Source organism: Sycon ciliatum, chromosome 9, assembly GCF_964019385.1.
Source record: "Sycon ciliatum chromosome 9, ocSycCili1.1, whole genome shotgun sequence".
NCBI classification, from domain to species: Eukaryota; Metazoa; Porifera; class Calcarea; order Leucosolenida; family Sycettidae; genus Sycon; species Sycon ciliatum.
Window position 1 is genome coordinate 2,008,997 of NC_088651.1, and position 10,371 is coordinate 2,019,367.

Genomic DNA, 10,371 nt, shown 5'->3' on the forward strand with positions numbered 1-10,371 from the left:
TGGAGATTTTACTGCCAAGTACATGTAGTATCGATCTTCTGAAATGGATAATGTTTGTTTGAGAGGAGGTCAAAGGACACGAGTCACACGACTTCAACGCACAGTACAAGTACATGTAAGTAACGTAGAGAACTGGAGCGGTCATGTTTGCAGCAACATCATTCGTTCGTAAACGCACTTTGCAACAACATTTGATAGACTTTCGGCGATTCTGGAAGGAACCCTCCGAAATTGGCGACAAGCTTAGCGATTTTTCGATAAGTCTCGTTCCGGTGAATTTTTCGGTCGGCCGATTTGGGGAAAGCCTATCCGGATATCCGAACCTCTTCTTGCTGTTGTGGAGAATGCACGTAGTCGGCCGCAGAGCGCAAATGTGGTGGTGGTGAAGTGGGCGCAGAAGTTACAATTTGTGACATAATAATTAATAATAATGCTGACAAGCTCGTCAAATGCGTGGAGCCTGCGTGTGACATCTGGGATTGCGCCTAACAAAGTGTTGTGTGAACATAAGTGAGAGTGCAGGAATTTGATGGAAAGACGATAACAAGTACACTGAAGCGCAACATAATAATAGACACAGGAACGGTACAACGAAATTGAGCTTGTGGGACACAATTAGGTAGAAGACGAACATAGATGAAGCGCGAGAAAATTAAATAATATGATTGGACAAAAAAATATTGTTTCTTTTTTTGTTTCTTTTTTAATTCAACGCATCCTTTTACAGTGAAGAATCCGGCCAGAAAGCCTGCACAAGCACTGATGAATAATAGGGTTCCCAAAGCAATACTAAACAACAATACATGTAGCTGCCTCAGAAACCGAAAGCGTGGCGGGAGGCTCTAGTTGATCGGGAGGCTCTTGTTGATCTTGTTCATGATTGGACAAACAATTGAACTGAGACATGACGAACAGAGGACAAAGATAATACGCCGGTCGAATGCGAGAAACCGGAAAACGCTCAGCAGCCAATCTAAAAAGCTCGATTAATTATTTGTCTAACATTAATATTTGAACTTTGTCTGATACTATGAGAAAAGGACAGCACTACCCTTCAAATACGTTTTTCCTGGCAACAGATGCTCTGCACCAGCACCCGTTTGACACCAGACACCGTCTCCACCCTCAATCCAATAGTAAAATCAACACACTCGTTAGAATTCCTTTGATACGGGATCCAGATACTCGTTCCGGGCGAGAGCTTCAGACTATCCGTCCATGCCTCAGTGGACAGGTATTTGGAGAGGATGTTGTAGGCGATGTGATATATCGCTCCGTGTCCAGTCTTCTTTTCGTCCACTCGACGTACGACGGTAGGTCCATAGATACATGTATGCAACAGATGGACGCTTTTTCCGTCAGTGAAGAATGGACTACTCCAAACTGCTGTCGGCCGACCAAGCTCATCACACGATAGATGCCTTTCCCCCATTGACTTTGTGACGTCATCGGCCTTTCCATCCTGAGCCACTCTGCGTTGTCGCTTGCATAGCTGGATGAATCCTTTTGTAAATTCACACTTCTCTGACTCCGTTAATGTTGCAGATTCTGGACTTCCCGGGTCGGCGTCCTCCTTTCGAAATTGTGTTGCCGCCTTTGACTCAGCCATCTTGATCTGGAAGCTTACGCAGGAATTGGACACAAGACACGTTGTGTGATACAGCAAACTGATATCCAACCTTCTGAAAGCAACCCATCTACTGATCACTCTAATACCATTGGCAAACTCAATGCTACCATCCCAATCCTGGTCGAAAAATAGCATCAAATTTACGAGTATAGCCGGGGTGTCACATTCTCAACTGCAAACACGGAATGTGAGAATTGAGTGATTGGCGAGGTGTCTGTCGCTTTAATTGGGCGCTGTCGTAGCTGTTGTTGTTGTCGCTTATTTCAAAGTTATTTACTACACAAAGTGAACTGTGAGTCTGCGAGGCATTTCTGCCTTCTCACCAGGTCCGGACCCAAAATGGCTGTATCACAGAGGTGGCTGCTGTGATGCAAAGTTAATGCGAGCGTTGATTTCCGTGCTTCAGCGGAGAACGGATTGTTGTGGTCTTTATTGTTTTTCAGTGTGCACTGCCGTGTTGGGTGTATAGATTTGAACGCACACCGATCTGGTGTCGGATTTCAGTTTTGCAAACCGTAGTGTTAGACTTGCAGTACAGACTTTGGTAGGTTGGTCAACTTGAACTGGTGAGAAGGGGAATTCACGGATTTTCTGTGCAATTGTTAGCGCCTTCTTGCAGGGTTGCGGTGCGCAAGGCTCGACGTGTTTATGTGTGTCTCATTCGACAGTCGCGAGTCAATTCAACGTTAAAACCAGCAGGCAAAAAGCGATAGCCCTACGCCCTGTGTTCTGAGCAGCCAACTAACGTGTTACTTCTTCGAATTCTAACAATATTATCACCGACGAAATCGCAGCATGAGAGAGGTTGAACATCCAGTGCGACAAACACCTCGTGAGCACCAGACAGCAGCGTGAGTCAGTGTCGCACATGGAGCTGTGAGAACAGACGCTGAGGGCCGTTTGCCATTCGCAACGCTGACACCATGGTCACCTCAGTGTCTGCTCCAGCGCCGGGTGAGCCGGGTAATCCACCCGGTTGGGCGGCGCTTGGACCCGGTTGAACCGGGTAGTACCGGGTCACCTGTGACCCGGTTGGTACTTTACACTTTCGAACTTTGAAAGGACTGACCACATGGCTTGTATGTGTCAGATACTTCTTCTTCTTTCGTAATTTTCTAATTCCTGCCCTCTCTTTTCTAAATGCGGCTTATCCATTCGCCTTTATATCATTGGACCTAGTTCCCGTTTATTGTCCGAATTAAAATAAACCAACCAACCAGTTAAAGCATATGCCTCGGCTGGTGAGACAGCACCAGGTACATGTGTACCCGGCTCCGACCCGGTTGAAATGGTTGCGGCAGGTACACGTGTACCCGGTTGTCCTACAATCCTAGAGCAAACACTGCACCTCCAAGTAAAGTACATTGCACTCCTCAATGAAATCCGTTAAAGTCACTCGGGTACGCGCCGGACCTGGTGCAGCCCCAGACCTGCGAACACTTGGTGGTGAATTTGTGTGGCCAGTGGGGCGCAAACTAACAACAAAAAAAACAAAGCAAGTCCAAGAACACCGTCACCTTGGAATCATACTACAAAACAACCTCCAATGGAACTCACCTGTCACGCACATAATAAACAAATCCAAAAAACTCCTTCACCAACTTCGTAAAACACGAGGCCAACTTAACACCCCCAGTCTGCTCGTAATCTACACCGCCTACATTCGCCCGGTTATAGAGTACGGCAGTCTCGTGTTATCCAGCACCACCCGCACACAGAAGTACCAATAAGAACGCGTTCAGCGACGAGCAGCCCGTATCTGCTTGCGGATCCCCCTTTTTGCACCAGTCCATCACAGCTCACTTCTTCATCATCTCCAACTCCCCACATTAGTCTCCCGGCAACTCTTACGACAGGTTACTCTTGCCCACAACATCAAGTACATCCGCGCTCCCCTTCACCTGCAACAGCCTCACCTTGCACGACCAATCACAGAGCAGCCATATGCACTACGACACATGAGAATATACACATTGAGTACATCACACACATACCGACACACCAACTCACCCATCAACCTGTCCCTTCACAATTTCAACCAACTACCCCCCGACCTGCGTGAAACAAATAGCAAGCACGCGTTTAAATCAATGGCGTCTAGCCTCATTCTATCATCCATATGCTCCTGTAGTAGCGCACACTGTACCCCATCGTAACCCCATCCCCCTGCAATGTGTTGGTTTCCTTACTTGCGTCTTTGAATGTTGATCGTGTTGTTTTCTCTGTTGAATCGGCTGTGCTGGGGCTGAGTCTGTGGTGTCGTTGGCACGGGCAAATATGGATGAGGTAAGCACTGAACATGAACAAGAAGAAAGAAAGCTAAAAGAAACGGAATTCAACAGAGAAACACGATCAACATTCAAAGACCTAGACGATCAACGGCTAATTATTCAATGAATTATTACAGTACTGGATGTCAAGCACCGGCGAAGACACTGGGAACAGATATTTTAACAACAACAGGAACAACAACAATGATAACGACGACAATGGTAACAAATTACCATCAAGATCAAAGGAGGAGTCAACGAACAGAGGTTCAGCAACGTGAAGCGAGCCTGGGACCGATCGGTGTTGATGAGGAGAATGACACGGAGGACGACACTGAGGATGAGTTGGAGGATGAGACGGGGGACGAGGTTGCGGTTGGTGGAGACGAGGAATCGGATGGTGATTGTGATCGTAAGAAGTCTGCCGTTTTTCTTCATCTGTTGTCTCACCCTAAGTGTCTGCAGGTGTATGATGATTTTAGTTTTTCTGTTCTTTGTCGTGCACGGTACGCTAGTCAGTTGGAAGTACTTGAGGCTGTTTGTATTCGTTTGCATAAGCCTGATCTTTGTAAGCAGAAGAAACATGTAGTTGCGTTAAGATTGTTTTCGTAGGTGCACAGCAAGATTGTTTGTCTCACTACACAGTTCTAGCGTTGCAATTAGTTCCTCACCCCTGTAGCACTTAGCTCTCACTTTACTTCTATTGTCTCACCTTCCCTCATTATTATTATTATTATTATTTGTTTTACATCGGAAGCTCAACAGTGCAGCTAGCTGCACAAATATGAAGAGGCCGATGGGACCAAAAAATAAATAAATAAATAAAAATAAAAATAAACAATGTATATACATCAGATCAGTGTAAATGTTTAGAAAAAAAAGAAAAAAGGGGGGAATGAGTGGTGAATGAGTGGTGAACATAAAGAGAAAAGAAGAAAAACGTACCGGTATGCAGAATGAACCTGGGCAATTTATACATGTACACTGTAGCTAGTGAGAGACTAAACGTTGCCAACGTTGTCAAACAAAATTGCACGATATCGTTCAAACCAAACTGGATCATCCATTAGCGCTTAAAACCACGATCGAACTGAGAGGTGAACAAAGAGGATTTGAAGTCAGATTCTTCCCTATTGGCCATGGGCCATCGTGGAAATAAAGAATAATAGACATGGTTAGCATTTTTACCGTTCACGCTGTTTTCGGCGGTAGGCCTGCACCGTTTTTGTGTGTGTAGACATGGCATTTTACAGTTCACGCGCTAGATCCAACGGTACTCGTACCCCAAACCCAAAATACCGTCGGTTTGGTACCGTTTCGACGATAGAAAGCTCTTCTTAGCAGGAGGACGAAACTGTAAGATTCTACTAGGCTTACCTCACACGTCTATCGTTGCGTCAGGAGTCAGGACTCAGAAGCCGAACTGCTAACCGTGTCTCGAAAACACATCAAAAAGTAGACTCGCCCTCTACGCGCCCTCTACACGCCGACCGTCGAAATAGCGTGAACGGTAAAATGCTAACCATGTCTAGTCATAATAATAGAGAGGTTTAGCACAACGAAATTCGTTGTTCATTTTCGTTATGCCGCTGTACGAAAAAGCCCACCGAAATTCGCTGAATTTTTGTTTAGCAGAACGTTCTCCACGAACTTCGGTGTCGCTACAGTGCATTTCAAAACTATAGACGCGTAGGGTTTTTGAAATATTTCAAATTTGGCTGGAACCTTTTGAGAATAGTTTTCGGAATATTGCTCAGAATCGCTCCACAATTACTCTCATATAGTTTCTAAAGGATTAGATAACAGACGCCCAATTTGGAAAAATTTATGCACAAAGTGATCACAGATTTTATGTGGTATAGATGCTGGCATAACGGGTTTTGCCTAGGTACGCGTCTATAGTTAAAAATGCCCAGTATCAGCGAGAATCGACCTTCGGGTGAAAATCATTTTTTTCAGAATAAGTCATTTTCTGCAACGGCAAAAAACTCTTGCTTCGCGCTCTGCACATTCAAACAAAAAATGTGTTCATCGCAACAATGAATGCTTTTGATCGTCCTAGTAGAAGGAGAGTTCGTTCACAATGGCCAGCTAGCTGCGGTCCGGCTCTGCCAGAAGTCATTGGATTTCTTAGGCAGGAATCGTCGCGTCTGATAGAGAACAACGACAGTTTCCAGAAGATGTTTTTGTCGACGCTCAATTCCTATTTAGCGACCAGAATTTCAACTTGATTTAGGCGCACCGCCAAAGGAGCTCTCTGCTGGCAAAAGTACTTTCTGACATCTGAAAATCCTTGTAGGGCCCTTCTGAATTTAGTACAGCTCTGCTCAGAAGAAATACTCAACGAGGAGAAACTAGTGAGGCGACGGCAACAGAGGTAGACGAACTGAAATGTCCTGGATCAACTCGAGTCAGGACGAAAGAGCGCTGCCGCTAGTGACATGATCTGAATTTTCTCAGGCTCCCACGCTGGACTCCGTGGTGAACACCAAACCCCTTGGACAGGGCAAGACGCCAAGAGCTGAACATTGATTGATGAGCTACGAACACTCTGCGCTCAGTGCTGGAATCATGGCGCACTGACGCGCATGCAGCCAGTTCCCACAGAGCTCAAATTTCACAGAGCTGCAGCAGTGATGGACTACCTCTAAATCGTGTATGAGATGAAGTGTAGGGTGTTAGAATGTTGTGCCTGTGTCGTATTCCCTGTGGGATGCACAGACTGGGACTCCAGGTGTAGTTGTAGCAACTCTCCCTCCTGTTCTGCACTTCTCTGGATTTTCAGCAGACTTGGGATGACGTTCAAACAGTTTTCATTGGTATGCAGTGATGAGGATCAAGGCCATCCATGCTCTATGCCAGAAGTTACCCAAGACTCGCAAGCGTTGTTTAACAACAAAAACTGGATGGATGATTTATAACACTGTCTATTTTTATTTATTTCACTGTAACACATAGTATTCCGATGTGGAAAACACTGTGATAAATTGTTGCATTTCCTGATATGTACGTATGCTTGTTTGAGAAGCTTCTGGGTCATCAATATTGCTTTGTTTGGTCTAATACTTTGCCATGTGATCACTAGATACCTATAGATGACAACAGCAGAAAAAAGTCATTTTGTGAAAAATCACCCTAAGGTCCATTTTCGCAGATACTGGGCCAGTTTTGAAATGGACTGTAGTCACGGATACCGTGGATGTCGCGGAAATCCCCGCGAAATACAAAAAATAGTAATCCTCGTCACTCCCCGACTTTCGTAAACTGGTGGCCTCACCACTCAAATGCTTCTTGAGCAGGAGAAGAAACCGATCCACAAGCCCTTTCTTTTTCAGCCCAGCAAATCTCTCATCGCTCCGGGAAAGCAGCAGAGCTGCTTCTTCATTCGTGCGTGATTTCCGCAAGAAACGGCATCGACCTCACAAGGCGGAGCATCATGAGATCCATCTGCGTATCCCACGTAAGTCGTCGTCCCTCCTGATCACCAGAGGTAGCAGCAGCTGCAGAGACTGCAGCCTAGTGCAGGATTTGAGTTCGGCTCAGACATTCTGGTCATGAAAACAAGAACTTCAGAAAAAAAAATGTCGAAAAGAAAGGAAAAATTCTCATGTGATCGCGGTACGAAAAGTCGACAGACCAAACTTCGTTGGATTGATGTTTTCCGCGAGTGTGTGTCCCGAAGTTCGTGGCAAGTTTCGTTACTCGTTCCCGGGCTTCAAAATCTAACGAAAATTCAGACGAATTTTGTTGTGCTAAACCTCTCTAATAACACTTGACTAACGCGATCGCATTTCACTCCGCAGCACTGCAGTTACTTCTTCGCTATCATAGTCCAAAATTCGACCTTTCTGTACGGGATTTCCACCTTTCATTCAGCTCTCGCCCAAGCAAGCAGCGTGTATGAATGGCATGCAGAGTCTGCTGAGTAGACGGGAACTTCTGGCAAGCAAGAGAACAATAGAAATCCGTGTGCACTTGACCTTTTGGTAACTCTTCGGTAACTCTCGCAAAAATGCGTGCATCTCTAGGCTTGCAGTTTTTCCTGTAAATAATGGAGGACGGACGTGCGTTCGCGCACTGTTGATGTGCGTTCCGTAGCATGCTGGATATGCACGTATCTGGCGGCGGCTGACGAACGCCACGATGAGTTGGCGGAATACCTGTAGACCAAGCTCGTTACAAACATTGAGCTACAGGAGAGGCTTCCGCCTAAACCGGTCGCTATGGAAGAGAACATAGACTCGGCGGACCTGCATCCGATTCACATGAGCAATGGGTAAGGCAGCATAAGTGTGGCGTGTGTAGAAATGTGTGGGTTGTGAGGGAGGCTTGCGCAGCTTGCACTGTTGAGCCTTTGTAGTCATTTTGGGACTGGTCAAGCCGGGGCAAAAAAAAGAGGGAAAAATCCAGGCATTAGAGAGGTTGCGCACAACGAAAACCCGTCAACATATTGGCCGTCCGGTTTTGAGTAACGAAAGCTGCTACGAAGATCAGGCTAAACGAGACCGAAACAGAGCTGATCTGCGAAAAGATATTTCGTCAAGTGAAGTAAAAATCAATACTGATATTTTACAACTCCACGTCTTGACTTTTTATCGCATCCGTACGGCCGAGTCGATCTACAACGAAAAAGTTCACACATTGTGCGCGCCGACCCCATGGTTTACGAATGTTCGTTACTGTGCTATGAATTTTCGTTGTGCGCAACTTCTCTATTATGATCCGATTCCCTACTAGTATTGGAACTTGCCGCCTGTGCGGCACAATGCGGAAAAGTATTATGCGACTTCTGTTGTCCGTACTCCAAACAGGAGCCTAGCGCTGGCAAGCCAATGATACTGCTGGTCTTCTTTTTGTCACTTCAATGACAAAGAGTTGAACAGCCAGTGGGAAGCAACAAAACTCAAAACGAGAGAGCTTGGAAGCTCAGGGCCCTAAGCTATGCACTTTTGCCTTGATGGCCTAGACAAAAAAAGCAAAGGCATGTTATAAATTCTTTAAAAAAATCCTTTTTTTTAAGACATAACCTGGGATTCGAACCCGCACTATCGCGCGCCCTGCATGCATCCCCCGATACACTTCGCATACATACTAGTTCTTCCAAGTTGTTTCACATTGTGATCTTGCATTTGAAAGCCCTATTTGGATATGCATTGTGGCCAGCCGTCTTTGATGGCACGGTACGGTAGGGGATACCGTATTTTCCGGGGTATAAGCCGCACCGGGGTATAAGCCGCACCCCCCTTCTTGAGGCAAAATATTGACTAAAAGTTGGTATTCGGAGTATAAGCCGCATCCACAAACCAAGATTTTTCACACTCATTGACAAATGGCCTTTCTACAAATTTATTATGGTTATGGAGCTAAATACCATGTTAGATCAGATTATGAAGTGTTAGTGCAACGGAACAAACATTCGTTCCGTTATAGCTATGTACCAGGCCAGGGAGTACCCTGTTCACAACAGGGAAAGATTCCAGCCGACACTATTTATACACAAAAAGTAGTATTATCGTATCGCTGTATACTAGGATGTGTGGAAACCGGCACTTGCAGTACGCAAAATAGAGTCCCCGTATACGCGTACCGAATGGTGTAGCCCGCGCAATAAAACTAGTAAAAGTGCCGGGATAGCAACACAGGCGCAAAGCTGAGTCAAATGACATGTCACATGATGTATGCTAGGCATTCATTCGCGCAAGCATATTCGGTGTATAAGCCGCAGGGGCGATTTTGGTCCGATTTTTAGCGAAAAAAAGTTCGGCTTATACCCCGGAAAATACGGTAGGTACGGGACATGTACAATCGAAGGTAATACGACACCGTCTCCCGTACCGTACCGTGCCATCAAACACAGCTGGCCACACACAGCTGCCCGCAATATTCAAATAGGGCTTTCAAACACAAGATAATAACGTGAAGCAACTTGGAAGAATGGGTATGAATGCGAAGTGTATGGGGGAATGCATGTAGGGCGATAGTGCGGGTTCGAATCCCAGGATATGCCTAAAAAAATAGGAGAATTGAAAAATTTATAACATCCTATGCTTTTTTGCCGTCAGATACGGATAGCGCCAGGCGTGACACAAACAAACAAACAAACAAACACACACACAAATACCAAATTAAAGCTGTGTGGACCCTGGCTAGCGCCAGACGTTACTGAAGTAACGCCTTCTGCATAGCTACGGGAATTAAAGCTGTGTGGACCCTGGCTAGCGCCAGACGTTACTGAAGTAACGTCTTCTGCATAGCTACGGGAATAAATACCATTTCAAGGGCGGAACTGCAGGTGTTAATGGATGCGTGGTCAAGGAACTGGAAGAAATCTGTGGTCGGAGTACAACTTGACTAATTAACGCTCAATTTGGATTTGGATTTTTCATCCTCCCCACTTGCAGTGAGATCGTTACTATAATCCTGAATAAGAGACACACCCGGCATTTTCACCATAATGGCTCATGGGTGTTG